At 42.7% G+C, this 17,519-nt stretch overlaps 1 pseudogene; it reads left to right on the plus strand.

Moving 5' to 3' along the window:
- The first annotated feature begins 391 nt into the window (after nt 1–391).
- On the plus strand, nt 392–17,486 carry LOC135534457 (neuronal acetylcholine receptor subunit alpha-3-like; annotated as a pseudogene).
- Nucleotides 17,487–17,519: the final 33 nt, after the last annotated feature.

Below are 17,519 nucleotides of genomic sequence, written 5' to 3' on the forward strand. Positions count from 1 at the left end.
ACATCAGTAGTAATACATTTAATAAGTGCATCGATGATGTCATCCCCACAGTGACCGTACATACATTTCCCATCCAGAAGCCATGGATTACAGGCAACATCCACAGTGAGCTACAGGCTTGAGCTGCCGCCTGCAAGGAGCTTGACACTAATCCAGACGCTTATAAGAAATCACTCTACAACCTCCGCTGAGCCGTCAAACAGAGAAAATGTCAATACAGGACTAATATCGAATCCTACTTCTACGCCGGCTTTGATGCTCATCGGATGTGGCAGGGCTTGCAAACTATCACGGATTGCAAAAGAGAAACCAAGCCGTGAGCTGCCCTGTTGCGAGAGCCTGCCAAATGCCTTCCATGCTCGTTTCGAGGCAAGCAACAACTGAACCATGCATGAGAACACCAGCTGTTCTGGATGACTGTGTGATCATGCTCGCTGTAGCCGATGTGAGTAAGATCTTTAAATAGGTTAACATTCACATTCCTCTCTGTGTGTCTCTGTTAGTGACACAGTCTGATTCTGGGTTCAGCTGCTATGTTGGTAAACTAAACCTTGACCATATACAATCAAAGGATCAACAGTGAGTGAAGTGAATTGTAATTTTTAGTTTTGCTAACAGCAGGTGACACCAAGACATAGAAACAGGAAAAGGGTCTGTATACGGATTCTGTTTATCTTCTTTCTCTCTCTTCAACCCCTCCCCCTCTCCTTCTCCATTTCTTTCCAACCCCCCCTTTCCCCCTCCCCTCCCCTCCCCCTCATCCTCTCCCCCTCTCCTCCATTTCTTTCCTACCCCCTCTCTCCTCCCTCCAGACTGCTTCTCCTCTAAAGGGGAGGACAGGTTGTTCAGGAGGCTGTTCCGGAGGTACAACCAGTTTATCAGGCCGGTGGAGAACGTCTCAGACCCCGTCACCGTGGAGTTTGAGGTTTCCATGTCACAGCTCGTAAAAGTGGTAAGTCACACACACACAGATGTACACACACAGGAACGCATACACACACAAAAACACACACAAACAAGCGTGAATGCACACACCCGTACCTGAGCATACACACAGAAACACACCATGTACCGTGCACACACACACAAACACACACACCCACATTCCATTAGCTTTTCTCTGATGAATGAGAGTAATGTGGTCAGAATCTAATCTCACTAAAAGTGCCCACCCAGCTGTGTGTGTGTGTGTGTGTGTGGGTGTGTATGTGTGTGTGTGTGGGTGTGTACGTGCACTCATCTGCTCTGTGAATAATGCCCCTGCTTTAGTCAGATTAGATTTCTCTCACGTAAAGAACAGAATAGAGGAAAAAAAACACTTTGGGAAGATAACAGAGGCATGGTTCAAAGTGAATGAACCAATCAGGTTATAAACCTATTGTCAGGGTAAAGCTTGGATTAAGACACATATGAAGGTGGGCAGTTTACTGCTACGACGATTAGGAATGAGTGACACATCAGCACTGTCAGCAGGTGATCTTAGGTGTGTGTGTGTGTGTGTGTGTGTGTGTGTGTGTGTGTGTGTGTGTGTGTGTGTGTGTGTGTGTGTGTGTGTGTGTGTGTGTGTGTGTGTGTGTGTGTGTGCCTGTGTGTGTGTGAGGTCAGATGAGTCAGTGTATTAATAAGGGTTGAGGGGAACAGGGTCATTGACTTCCACCTGAATACTACTACTGCAGCTGTCAGCCATTCAAGCCTGTTAGTCGGTTATTTACATTTTTTTAATTGAACCGTTATTTAACTAGGCAGTTCAGAACAAATTGTTGTTTACAATGACGGCCTACACCGGCCAAACATGGATGACGCTGTATGGGACTCCCGATGACGGCCTACACCGGCCAAACATGGACGACGCTGTATGGGACTCCCAATCACGGCCTACACCGGCCAAACATGGACGACGCTGTATGGGACTCCCCATGACGGCCTACACCGGCCAAACATGGACGACGCTGTATGGGACTCCCCATGACGGCCTACACCGGCCAAACATGGACGACGCTGTATGGGACTCCCCATGACGGCCTACACCGGCCAAACATGGACGACGCTGTATGGGACTCCCGATGACGGCCTACACCGGCCAAACCTGGACGACGCTGTATGGGACTCCCGATGACGGCCTACACCGGCCAAACATGGACGACGCTGTATGGGACTCCCAGTGACGGCCTACACCGGCCAAACATGGACGACGCTGTATGGGACTCCCAATGACGGCCTACACCGGCCAAACATGGACGACGCTGTATGGGACTCCCAATGACGGCCTACACCGGCCAAACCTGGACGACGCTGTATGGGACTCCCAATGACGGCCTACACCGGCCAAACATGGACGACGCTGTATGGGACTCCCAATGACGGCCTACACCGGCCAAACATGGACGACGCTGTATGGGACTCCCAATGACGGCCTACACCGGCCAAACCTGGACGACGCTGTATGGGACTCCCAATGACGGCCTACACCGGCCAAACCTGGACGACGCTGTATGGGACTCCCAATGACGGCCTACACCGGCCAAACATGGACGACGCTGTATGGGACACACGATGACGGCCTACACCGGCCAAACATGGACGACGCTGTATGGGACTCCCAATGACGGCCTACACCGGCCAAACATGGACGAAGCTGTATGGGACTCCCGATGACGGCCTACACCGGCCAAACATGGACGACGCTGTATGGGACTCCCCATGACGGCCTACACCGGCCAAACATGGACGACGCTGTATGGGACTCCCCATGACGGCCTACACCGGCCAAACATGGACGACGCTGTATGGGACTCCCGATGACGGCCTACACCGGCCAAACATGGACGACGCTGTATGGGACTCCCGATGACGGCCTACACCGGCCAAACATGGACGACGCTGTATGGGACTCCCAATCACGGCCGGTTGTGATACAGCCTGGCAGTCATTCTGTCATGTCAGTCAAACCAAGCCTTAAGAATGGGAAGGAAATGATTAGAGATAGGGGCTCAAATCCATTCTAATTCTACTCCAAGTTACAATTCTAATTCTACCCCAGTTACAATTCTAATTCTACCCCAGTTACAATTCTAATTCTACTCCAGTTGCAATTCTAATTCCACCCCAGTTACAATTAAAATCTAATGAAATCAAATCTATTTATATAGCCCTTCGTACATCAGCTGATATCTCAAAGTGCTGTACAGAAACCCAGCCTAAAACCCCAAACAGCAAGCAATGCAGGTGTAGAAGCACGGTGGCTAGGAAAAACTCCCTAGAAAGGCCAAAACCTAGGAAGAAACATTATTTTATTTAACTAGGCAAGTCATTTAAGAACAAATTCTTATTTTCAATGACGGCCTAGGAACAGTGGGTTAACTGCCTGTTCAAGAGCAGAATGACAGTTTGTACCTTGTCAGCTCGGGGATTTGAACTTGCAACCTTTCGGTTACTAGTCCAATGCTCTAACCACTAGGCTACCCTGCCGTCTCAAAACCTAGAGAGGAACCAAGCTACGTGGGGTGGCCAGCCCTCTTCTGGCTGTGCCGGGTGGAGATTATAACAGAACATGGCCGAGATGTTCAAATGTTCATAAATGACCAGCATGGTCAGATAATAATAATCACAGGCAGAACAGTTGAAACTGGAGCAGCAGCACGGCCAGGTGGACTGGGGACAGCAAGGAGTCATGATGCCAGGTAGTCCCGAGGCATGGTCCTAGGGCTCAGGTCCTCCGAGAGAGAGAAAGAAAGAGAGAATTAGAGAGAGCACACTTAAATTCACACAGGACACCGGATAGGACAGGAGAAGTACTCCAGATATAACAAACTGACCCTAACCCCGACACAAACTACTGCAGCATAAATACTGGAGGCTGAGACAGGAGGGGTCAGGAGACACTGCGGCCCCATCCGATGATACCCCGGACAAGGCCAATCAGGAAAGAGATAACCCCACCCACTTTGCCAAAGCACAGCCCCCACACCACTAGAGGGATATCTTCAACCACCAACTTACCATCCTGAGACAAAGCCGAGTATAGACCACAAAGATCTCCGCCACGGCACAACCCAGCACAATTCTAATTCTACCCCAGGTACAATTCTTATTCTACCCCAGTTACATTTCTAATTCTACCCCAGTTACAATTCTAAATCTACCCCAGTTACAATTCTAAATCTATGCCTGTTACATTTCTAATTCTACCCCAGTTACAATTCTAAATCTATGCCAGTTACATTTCAAATTCTACTCCAGTTACAATTCTAATTCTACCCCAGTTATAATTCTAATTCTACCCCAGTTACATTTTTTATTCTACCCCAGTTACATTTCTAAATCTACCCACATTTAATTTCTAATTCTACCCCAGGTATAATTCTAATTCTCGGCTAGTTAGAATTCTAATTCTACCCCAGTTAGAATTCTAATTCTACCCCAGTTAGAATTCTAATTCTACCCCAGTTAGAATTCTAATTCCACCCCAGTTGCAATTCTAATTCTACCCCAGTTACAATTCTAATTCTACCCCAGTTACAATTCTAATTCTACGCCAGTTACATTTCAAATTCTACCCCAGTTACAATTCTAATTCTACCCCAGTTATAATTCTAATTCTACGCCAGTTACATTTGACTTCCACTCCAGTTACAATTCTAATTTTACCCATATATAGGGAATAGGTAGATAAGTAGTGCACTATATAGGGAATAGGCAGTTAAGTAGTGCACTATATAGGGAATAGGCAGTTAAGTAGTGCACTATATAGGGAATAGGTAGTTAAGTAGTGCACTATATAAGGAATAGGTAGTTAAGTAGTGCACTATATAGGGAATAGGTAGTTAAGTAGTGCACTATATAGTGAATAGGCAGTTAAGTAGTTCACTATATAGGGAATAGGCAGTTAAGTAGTGCACTATATAGGGAATAGGTAGTTATGAAGTGCTCTCTGTAGGGAATAGGTAGTTAAGTAGTTCACTATATAGCGAATAGGTAGTCAAGTAGTTCACTATATAGGGAATAGGTATTTATGAAGTGCTGTATGTAGGGAGTAGGGACGCAGCTGAGATTTTCAGTTGTTAGAGGTGACATTTAATAAGATTACTCTGCTGTTTTGACTGGTTATCTGACTGCGGTGGCTGTGTATGGCACAAATAGGAATAATACACACACAGTCATTGCACAAACACACACACACACACACACACACACACACACACACACACTGCCGTAGGCTGACCTATGATCTGTTTCTTGTCTGTAGGATGAAGTGAATCAGATCATGGAGACAAATCTGTGGCTGAGACACGTAAGTACACACACACACACACACACACACACACACACACACACACACACACACACACACACACACACACACACACACACACACACACACACACACAATGATCTTATTGATGACTAATATGTTCCCTCAGAGGTCTACTAGGGGATGGGGTGAGGCAGGGATGGGGTGAGGCAGGGAGGGGAGGGAGGGAGCCGTCTGATTTTGTTCATGTCAAACATCAATATGAATGTAGGACCCTTGCTTCCACTGTGTGTGTACGTGCCTGCGTTCATGCGTGTGTGTGTGTGTGTGCCTTTGAGATTGTGTGTCCCTCTGTGTGGAGACATTCATCCAGTCCTTAATCAATATGCTTCACTGTGGCCATGCTACACTGAACAGAGCCTCTGGAGGATCTATGGCCCGCTGTCATGAACTACTGACCTCTAGAGAGCTAGGTGACTTCTCTGGAACTACTGACCTCTAGATAGCTAGGTGACCTCTCTGTAACTACTGACCTCTAGAGAGCTAGGTGACTTCTCTGGAACTACTGACCTCTAGAGAGCTTGGTGACTTCTCTGGAACTACTGACCTCTAGAGAGCTAGGTGACTTCTCTGGAACTACTGACCTCTAGAGAGCCAGGTGACTTCTCTGGAACTACATGAACTACTGACCTCTAGAGAGCTATGTGACTTCTCTGGAACTACTGACCTCTAGAGAGCCAGGTGACTTCTCTGGAACTACATGAACTACTGACCTCTAGAGAGCTAGGTGACTTCTCTGGAACTACTGACCTCTAGAGAGCCAGGTGACGTCTCTGGAACTACATGAACTACTGACCTCTAGAGAGCTAGGTGACTTCTCTGGAACTACCGACCTCTAGAGAGCCAGGTGACTTCTCTGGAACTACATGAACTACTGACCTCTAGAGAGCTTGGTGACTTCTCTGGAAAATACTGACCTCTAGAGAGCTAGGTGACTTCTCTGGAACTACATGACCTACTGACCTCTAGAGAGCTAGGTGACTACTCTGGAACTACTGACCTCAAGATAGCCAGGTGACTTCTCTGGAACTACTGACCTCTAGAGAGCCAGGTGACTTCTCTGGAACTACATGACCTACTGACCTCTAGAGAGCTAGGTGACTTCTCTGGAACTACTGACCTCAAGATAGCCAGGTGACTTCTCTGGAACTACTGACCTCTAGAGAGCTAGGTGACTTCTCTGGAACTACTGACCTCTAGAGAGCTAGGTGACTTCTCTGGAACTACATGAACTACTGACCTCTAGAGAGCTAGGTGACTTCTCTGGAACTACATGACCTACTGACCTCTAGAGAGCTTGGTGACTTCTCTGGAACTACATGAACTACTGACCTCTAGAGAGCTTGGTGACTTCTCTGGAACTACTGACCTCTAGAGAGCCAGGTGACTTCTCTGGAACTACATGAACTACTGACCTCTAGAGAGCTAGGTGACTTCTCTGGAACTACTGACCTCTAGAGAGCTAGGTGACCTCTCTGGAACTACTGACCTCTAGAGAGCTAGGTGACTTCTCTGGAACTACTGACCTCTAGAGAGCCAGGTGACTTCTCTGGAACTACTGAACTCTAGAGAGCTAGGTGACTTCTCTGGAACTACATGACCTACTAACCTCAAGATAGCCAGGTGACTTCTCTGGAACTACTGACCTCTAGATAGCTAGGTGACTTCTCTGGAACTACTGAACTCTAGAGAGCTAGGTGACTTCTCTGGAACTACTGACCTCTAGAGAGCTAGGTGACTTCTCTGGAACTACATGAACTTACTGACCTCTAGAGAGCTAGGTGACTTCTCTGGAACTACTGACCTCTAGAGAGCTAGTTGACTTCTCTGGAACTACTGACCTCTAGAGAGCTTGGTGACTTCTCTGGAACTACATGAACTACTGACCTCTAGAGAGCTTGGTGACTTCTCTGGAACTACTGACCTCTAGAGAGCCAGGTGACTTCTCTGGAACTACATGAACTACTGACCTCTAGAGAGCTAGGTGACTTCTCTGGAACTACTGACCTCTAGAGAGCTAGGTGACCTCTCTGGAACTACTGACCTCTAGAGAGCTAGGTGACTTCTCTGGAACTACTGACCTCTAGAGAGCCAGGTGACTTCTCTGGAACTACTGAATTCTAGAGAGCTAGGTGACTTCTCTGGAACTACATGACCTACTAACCTCAAGATAGCCAGGTGACTTCTCTGGAACTACTGACCTCTAGATAGCTAGGTGACTTCTCTGGAACTACTGAACTCTAGAGAGCTAGGTGACTTCTCTGGAACTACTGACCTCTAGAGAGCTAGGTGACTTCTCTGGAACTACATGAACTTACTGACCTCTAGAGAGCTAGGTGACTTCTCTGGAACTACTGACCTCTAGAGAGCTAGTTGACTTCTCTGGAACTACTGACCTCTAGAGAGCTAGGTGACTTCTCTGGAACTACATGACCTACTGACCTCTGGAGAGCTTGGTGACTTCTCTGGAACTACTGACCTCTAGAGAGCCAGGTGACTTCTCTGGAACTACATGAACTACTGACCTCTAGAGAGCTAGGTGACTTCTCTGGAACTACATGAACTTACTGACCTCTAGAGAGCTAGGTGACTTCTCTGGAACTACTGACCTCTAGAGAGCCAGGTGACTTTTCTGGAACTACTGACCTCTAGAGAGCTAGGTGACTTCTCTGGAACTACTGACCTCTAGAGAGCTAGGTGACTTCTCTGGAACTACTGACCTCAAAATAACCAGGTGACTTCTCTGGAACTACTGACCTCTAGAGAGCTAGGTGACTTCTCTGGAACTACTGACCTCTGGAGAGCTAGGTGACTTCTCTGGAACTACTGACCTCTAGAGAGCTAGGTGACTTCTCTGGAACTACTGACCTCTAGAGAGCTAGGTGACTTCTCTGGAACTACATGAACTTACTGACCTCTAGAGAGCTTGGTGACTTCTCTGGAACTACATGAACTACTGACCTCTAGATAGCCAGGTGACTTCTCTGGAACTACTGACCTCTAGAGAGCTTCTCTCCCTTCTCTAGCTCTTTCCATCTGTCTCTGGGTGAAATACCCATCCTAACCTTGAGTATACCGGTACTGGCCGAAACACTATAATATCAATCTCTCTCTCTCTCTCTCTCTCTCTCACTCTCTCACTCTCTCACTCTCTCACACTCTCACACTCTCACACTCTCACACTCTCACACTCTCACACTCTCTCACTCTCTCTGATCAGTCAAGCATGCATGTTGGAGTTAACATGTTAAAGCTCTTACAGAGAGTACCATACACTCCCAGTACTTCAGTACACACATGTCAACACTTTAAACAGTGTATACCTGTCCAAAATGACACATTTTTGTTTTCAATTCGGGCATCATTTCAATATTTAACTCTCTGTCAGACATACACTGAGGGTACAAAACATTAGGAACACCTGCTCTTTTCATGACAAACTGACCAGGTGAATCCAGGTGAAAGCGATGATCCCTTATTGATGTCACTTGTTAAATCCACTTCAATCAGTGTAGATGAAGGGGAGGAGACAGGTTAAAGAAGGACTTTTAAGCCTTGAGACAATTGAAATATGGATTGTGTGTTTCATTCAGAGGGTGAATGGGCAAGACTACAGATTTAAGTGTGTGAATGGGGTATGGTAGTAGGTGTCAGGTGCACCAGTTTGAGTGTGTCAAGAACTGCAACTCTGCTGGGTTTTTCACACAACAATTTCCTGTGTTTATCAAGAATGGTCCACCACCCAAAGGACATCCAGCCAACTTGACACAACTGTGGGAAGCATTGGAGTCAACATGGGCCAGCATCCCTGTAGAACGCTGTCAACATTTTGTAGAGTCCATGTCCTGACGAATTGAGGCTTTTCTGAGGAGAACTCATTATTTGGAAGGTGTTTTTAATACTTTGTACACAATTATTTACTCAGGACTCATTTGAAATAAATATGTCATGTAGAAATGTGAAATGACTTCTGTCTCTTTCATGATAATATTATGAGTTGAAAGAGAAAACTAACATAGTGCCTAACGACTAAAGATTTTAAGAAACATTGATTCACACGTCATTTGTGGCTTATCTTTGCAATAGCAGCTGCGACTTTAGTAATTGAAGCTTAGAAGCTTGTTTAGTATTCAAAGATCCATCATATTAACACAATCCCTTTTCAGATCGTGACGTGACTAACAAACCTCAGCGCTCTCATAGGAACCAAATGGGAAAGCTAGCCTAGCATGAAGCTACATGTCTGACAAATGTTAGCACTCTCATAGGAACCAAATGGGAAAGCTAGCCTAGCATGAAGCTACATGGCTGACAAACTTTAGCGCTCTCATAGGTAACAAATGGGAACGCAAACGTAGCTAGAAACAGGAAATTAAATATGCCCCCCATTATTACAGCTGCTTACTTCCAAATGTTAATAAGATAATCAATTGTGTGTGTGTTTGCTTGTGTGTGTGTTTGCTTGTGTGTGGGTGTGTGTGTGTGTGTGTGTGTGTTTGCTTGTGTGTGGGTGTGTGTGTGTTATCAGGCAAGCTGCTTTGAAGAACATTTTTTACCGTAAGACCTGTAGTTATTTGATTGAAGAGCCAATCAAAGGCATTCATGGTGATTGAATAATATTCAGTAGGCTACACTTTATTTAAACTTCTTAAAAGTCTAAGCCCAATCTAAGCTAACACTTGGAATTGTTTTAAGACAGTGATACTACGGATCATTTCAGTCTCTAATATCTATATCAGAAGGATATCTCTAATATCTATATCAGAAGGAAATCTCTAATATCTATATCAGAAGGATATCTCTAATATCTCTATCATAAGGAAATCTCTAATGTCTATATCAGAAGGATATCTCTAATATTTATCAGTACGATATATATGTCTATATCAGGACGATAACTCTAATGTCTATATCAGGACGATATCTCTGTCTACATCAGGACGATATCTCTGTCTATATCAGGACGATATCTCTGTCTACATCAGGACGATATCTCTGTCTATATCAGGACGATATCTCTAATATCTATAACAGAAGGATATCTCTAATATCTATATCAGAACAATATATCTAATGTCTACCAGGATGAGATCTCTAATATCTATATCAGAAGGATATATCTAATATCTATATCAGAAGGATATATCTAATATCTATATCAGAATGATATCTCTATCTATATCAGAAGGATATCTCTAATATCTATATCAGAAGGATATCTCTAATATCTATATCATAAGGAAATCTCTAATGTCTATATCAGAAGGATATCTCTAATATCTATATCAGAATGATATCTCTAATATCTATATCAGAAGGATAACTCTAATGTCTATATCAGGACGATATCTCTAATATCTATATCAGAAGGATATCTCTAATGTCTATATCAGAAGGATATCTCTAATATCTATATCAGAAGGATATCTCTAATATCTATATCAGAAGGATATATCTAATGTCTATATCAGAATGATATCTCTAATATCTATATCAGAAGGATATCTCTAATATCTATATCATAAGGAAATCTCTAATGTCTATATCAGAATGATATCTCTAATATCAATCAGGACAATATCTCTAATGTTTATATCAGCACGATATCTCTAATGTTTATATCAGCACGATATCTCTAATGTCTATATCAGGACGATATCTCTAATGTCTATATCAGGACGATATCTCTAATGTCTATATCAGCACGATATCTCTAATGTCTATATCAGAAGTATATCTCTAATGTCTATATCAGGACGATATCTCTAATATCTATATCAGAACGATATCTCTAATATCTATATCAGAAGGATATCTCTAATATCTATATCAGAACGATATCTCTAATATCTATATCAGGACGATATCTCTAATATCTATATCAGGACGAAATCTCTAATATCTATATCAGAAGGATATCTCTAATAACTATATCAGAAGGATATCTCTAATATCTATATCAGAAGGATATCTCTAATATCTATATCAGCACGATATCTCTAATGTCTATATCAGAAGTATATCTCTAATGTCTATATCAGGACGATATCTCTAATATCTATATCAGAACGATATCTCTAATATCTATATCAGAAGGATATCTCTAATATCTATATCAGAACGATATCTCTAATATCTATATCAGGACGATATCTCTAATATCTATATCAGGACGAAATCTCTAATAACTATATCAGAAGGATATCTCTAATATCTATATCAGAAGGATATCTCTAATATCTATATCAGAAGGATATCTCTAATGTCATTATCAGAAGGATATCTCTTGCTTAAGCTGACATATTTTGATGAAGACCTTCTTAAAAGCTATTATTTATATTGACGCACCGGTGCATCAATAGACTCTAGGGGGTTAAAGGAAGAAATTAATACAAAATATGGTTAAGTTTCAGTTCAAGATCATTCGGAAAAATCCACGAGGGGGTGTGTTTGATAAAGTAATCAAGGCTGTGTGTGTGTGTGTGTGTGTGTGTGTGTGTGTGTGTGTGTGTGTGTGTGTGTGCATATTTGTGCGTGTGTATCTTGCTATCTTCCTTTCTTCTTAAGGTGACTCCCTAACACACACACATACACTCATTCATGCTGTGTTTGTGTTTCAGATCTGGAACGACTACAAACTGAGCTGGGCCCCAGTAGAGTTTGATGGGATTGAGTTCATCAGAGTTCCATCCAACAAGATCTGGAGACCTGACATAGTGCTTTATAACAAGTGAGTCCAGACATAGTAATCTATAACAACCTGACATAGTGCTCTATAACAACCTGACATTGTACTCTATAACAACATGACATAGTGTTCTATAACAACCTGACATAGTACTCTATAACAACATGACATAGCGCTCTATAACAACCTGACATTTTACTCTATAACAACCTGACATAGTACTCTATAACAACATGACATAGTGTTGTATAACAACATGACATAGTACTCTATAACAACATGACATAGTACTCTATAACAACCTGACATAGTGCTCTCTAACAACATGACATAGTGCTCTCTAACAACATGACATAGTGCTCTATAACAACATGACTTAGTGTTTTATAACAAGTGATTTTGCCATGTCACTTAGCAGATATGTTTTTCTGTGAGAGCAGTCATAGTGACATAGTACTCTATAACAACATGACATAGTGCTCTATAAGAACCTGACATTGTAATCTATAAGAACCTGACATAGTACTCTATAACATCATGACATAGTGCTCTATAACAACCTGATATAGTACTCTATAACAACATGACATAGTGCTCTATAGCAACATGACATAGTGCTCTATAACAACATGACATCGTGCTCTATAACAACCTGGCATAGTGCTGTATAACAACATGACATAGTACTCTATAACAACATGACATAGTGTTGTATAACAACATGACATAGTACTCTATAACAACATGACATAGTACTCTATAACAACCTAACATAGTACTCTATAACAACCTGACATATTGCTCTCTAACAACCTGACATAGTGCTCTATAACAACATGACATAGTGCTCTATAACAACCTGGCATAGTGCTGTATAACAACCTGACATAGTACACTATAACAACCTGACATAGTGCTCTATAAAGCCTGACATAGTGCTCTATAACAACCTGACATTGTACTCTATAACAACCTGACATAGTACTCTACAACAACCTGACATAGTACTCTACAACAACCTGCCATAGTACTCTATAACAACCTGACATTGTACTCTATAACAGCCTAACATAGTACTCTATAACAACCTGACATAGTGCTCTATAAAGCCTGACATAGTGCTCTATAACAACCTGACATTGTACTCTCTAACAACCTGACATAGTGCTCTATAACAACATGACATAGTGCTCTATAACAACCTGACATAGTGCTCTATAAAGCCTGACATAGTGCTCTATAACAACCTGACATTGTACTCTATAACAACCTGACATAGTACTCTACAACAACCTGACATAGTACTCTACAACAACCTGACATAGTACTCTACAACAACCTGCCATAGTACTCTATAACAACCTGACATTGTACTCTATAATAGCCTAACATAGTACTCTATAACAACATGACATTGTGCTCTATAACAACCTGGCATAGTGCTGTATAACAACAAGACATAGTACTCTATAACAACATGACATAGTGTTGTATAACAACATGACATAGTACTCTATAACAACATGACATAGTACTCTATAACAACCTGACATAGTGCTCTCTAACAACATGACATAGTGCTCTCTAACACCATGACATAGTGCTCTATAACAACATGCCTTAGTGTTTTATAACAAGTGATTTTGCCATGTCACTTAGCAGATATTTTTTTCCGTGAGAGCAGTCATTTTTAGTATGTGTATGAGATCAATGTGGATATTGAACCGACAAATATGGTGTTGCTCTTATCAACTGAGACACACAGGACCAAGTACTAAAGTAGGTGCTGAACTGAACTGTTTGTGAAGAGAGATTTTAAAGACATTTATACAAACTATTTCCATTTTCTATGGGTTTAATTTTCGATTAATTTCATATCCTTATTATTTTATTTTGCTTTTATTCCAATATACAATGCAAAATAATAACATTAAAATGCCCTTATCACAAAGGAAAGCTCTTCTCATAGTGTAACAACAATATCCTCCTCATTTCCCTTGTTTCTTTCTTTCTGATCCTCTCACCTTCCCCAGTCTCTATGGGGGTGCCACAGGGTTCAATTCTCGGGCCAACTCTTTTCTCTGTATATATCAATGATGTTGCTCTTGCTGCGGACGATTCCCTGATCCACCTCTACGCAGATGACACCATTCTGTATACCTCTGGCCCTTCCTTGGACACTGTGCTATCTAACCTCCAAACAAGCTTCAATGCCATACAACACTCCTTCCGTGGCCTCCAATTGTTCTTAAACGCTAGTAAAACTAAATGCATGCTCTTCAACCGTTCGCTGCCTGCACCCGCACGCCCGACTAGCATCACCACCCTGGACGGTTCCGACCTAGAATATGTGGACATCTATAAGTATATAGGTGTCTGGCTAGACTGTAAACTCTCCTTCCAGACTCATATCAAACATCTCCAATCTAAAATCAAATCTAGAGTCGGCTTTCTATTTCGCAACAAAGCCTCCTTCACTCACGCCGCCAAACTTACCCTAGTAAAACTGACTATCCTAACGATCTTCAACTTCGGCGATGTCATCTACAAAATTGCTTCCAACACTCTACTCAGCAAACTGGATGCAGTTTATCACAGTGCCATCCATTTTGTTACTAAAGCACCTTATACCACCCACCACTGCAACCTGTATGCTCTAGTCGGCTGGCCCTCGCTACATATTTGTCGCCAGACCCACTGGCTCCAGGTCATCAACAAGTCCATGCTAGGTAAAGCTCCGCCTTATCTCAGTTCACTGGTCACGATGGCAACACCCACCCGTAGCACGCGCTCCAGCAGATGTATCTCACTGATCCTCCCTAAAGCCAACACCTCATTTGGCCGCCTTTCCTTCCAGTTCTCTGCTGCCTGTGACTGGAACGAATTGCAAAAATCGCTGAAGTTGGAGACTTTTATCTCCCTCACCAACTTTAAACATCTGCTATCTGAGCAGCTAACCGATCACTGCAGCTAGCCCATTGGTAAATAGCCCACCCAATTTACCTACCTCATCCCCATACTGTTTTTATTTATTTACTTTTCTGCTCTTTTGCACACCAGTATCTCTCCCTGTAGATGTCCATCTGATCATTTATCACTCCAGTGTTAATCTGCTAAATTGTAATTATCCGCCTACCTCCTCATGCCTTTTGCACACAATGTATATAGACTCTTTCTTTTTTTTCTCTACTGTGTTATTGACTTATTATTTAGTTATTTAGTTATTGACATGTTTACTCCATGTGTAACTCTGTGTTGTTGTCTGTTCACACTGCTATGCTTTATCTTGGCCAGGTCGCAGTTGTAAATGAGAACTTGTTCTCAACTAGCCTACCCAGTTAAATAAAGGTGACATAAAATAAATCTCCCTCTTCCTCTCTCTCCACTTCAGTGCTGTGGGAGACTTCCTGGTTGAAGATAAGACCAAAGCTCTGTTGAAGTTTGACGGTACAGTCACCTGGGTTCCCCCTGCCATCTTTAAGTCCTCCTGCCCCATGGACATCACCTACTTCCCCTTTGACTACCAGAACTGCTCCATGAAGTTTGGCTCCTGGACCTACGACAAGGCCAAGATCGACCTGGTGCTCATTGGGTCAAAGGTTAGAAAAATATTTGCACATCCATTTTCTGACACACCATTTTGTGGTATAGAGCTATAAAATAATTATGGGTAGTGTTCAAATCTTTGTTGTTTTTTTTTACCCCTTTTCCTCCCCAATTTTGTGGTATCCTATTGGTAGTTACAGTCTTGTCCAGTGTTCAATACTTGACTATTGTAAGTCCTTTAATCTAAATCTCAGTCACTGAATCCGTTCTTTAGAATTGTGTAATCCAACCAAGATGAATGCATGTTTATGAAATAACTACTCAGAATCAAGCTCTCAATTAACCCGATGTCACCTACCTCAGGTCAACCTCAAAGACTTCTGGGAGAGCGGCGAGTGGGAGATCATCGATGCTCCGGGCTACAAGCACGACATCAAGTACAACTGTTGCGAGGAGATCTACCCAGACACCTTCTCCTTCTACATCAGACGCTCTGCCTCTTCTACACCATCAACCTCATCATCCCCTGTCTCCTCATCTCTTTTTTAACAGTCCTGGTCTTCTACCTGCCCTCCGACTGTGGAGAGAAGGTACAGTGCCTGCAGGAAGTGTCCACACCCCTTGGACTTTACCACATCTTGTTGTGTTGACTGTGTTGACCATCTTTGTGGTCATGTCTGTTGTCATGTTGTTGTGTTACAATCTATTTTCCATTATCTCCAGCAACAAACCAGCATCTACACTATATAGTATGTGAAAACTGACATTTTATATTTTATACAATCTGCAGTCAAAGAAATTAAACAAATCACAAATTTATGAATTGCTACAAATTATAAAATGAAGATCTTGTTGAAATTGTCCTTAAAAAATGACACATTTTCTACTTATTTGAAATGTTTTTCATTTTTTATTAATCATTAACATTTGTTCGAATTCAAATTCTCTTTTGACTTTGACAATAAAAAATAACTTCCTGTCAAAGTCAGTGACAAGGAGATCTCAATGAAATGCGTTTGAATTCCAGGTTGAGACACAACAAAATGTGGAAAAAGTCCAAGGGGGATGAATACTTCCTATAGGCACCGTAATAATGCTAAAGCATGTTGCTATAGTAATGAAGTAGGGTCCGCCCACTCAAATCCACCAACACAGGGTCATGTGTCGGAGAAACTGAGTGTGCAGACCCTACTTCACATGAACTACTGTAAGTTGCTATCGATAAAAGTGTCTGCTACATATGTTACATTATTATATAGAACTACTCGTTTTATTATATTATATTCAATCAATAAGGCATGAGGGGGTGTGGTATATGGCCAATATACCACGGCTAAGGGCCGTGCTATATTGGCCATATTGTGTGTGTAGTGTACATGTACATGCAATGGGAATGAAATAATAATTCCTTCCTCCTAGGTCAATAAACAACACATGCTGGACCTTTTACAGCGTTCATCTTTCTCTCCCTCTCTCTCTCTCTCTCTCTCTCTCTCTCTCTCTCTCTCCTCTCTCTCTCCCTCTCTCTCCTCTCTCTCTCTCTCTCTCCTCCTCTCTCTCTCCCTCCCTCTCTCTCTCTCCCTCCTCTCTCTCTCTCTCTCTCTCTCTCTCTCTCTCTCTCTTTCTCTCTTTCTCTCTTTCTCTCTCTTTCTCTCTCTTTCTCTCTCTTTCTCTCTCTTTCTCTCTCTCTCTCTCTCCCTCACCCAACAGGTGACCCTCTGTATCTCTGTCCTCCTCTCCCTCACTGTGTTCCTTCTGGTGATCACTGAGACCATCCCGTCCACCTCCCTGGTCATCCCCCTCATCGGGGAGTACCTCCTCTTCACTATGATCTTCGTCACCCTCTCCATCGTCATCACCGTGTTCGTCTTGAACGTCCACTATCGTACACCAATGACCCACACCATGCCGGGCTGGGTCAGGTCCGTCTTCCTCAGGTAAGAGAGAGAATTAGCTCAACTCGTATCTCAACTG

This window comes from Oncorhynchus masou, unplaced genomic scaffold, assembly GCF_036934945.1.
Source record: "Oncorhynchus masou masou isolate Uvic2021 unplaced genomic scaffold, UVic_Omas_1.1 unplaced_scaffold_3431, whole genome shotgun sequence".
NCBI lineage: Eukaryota > Metazoa > Chordata > Actinopteri > Salmoniformes > Salmonidae > Oncorhynchus > Oncorhynchus masou.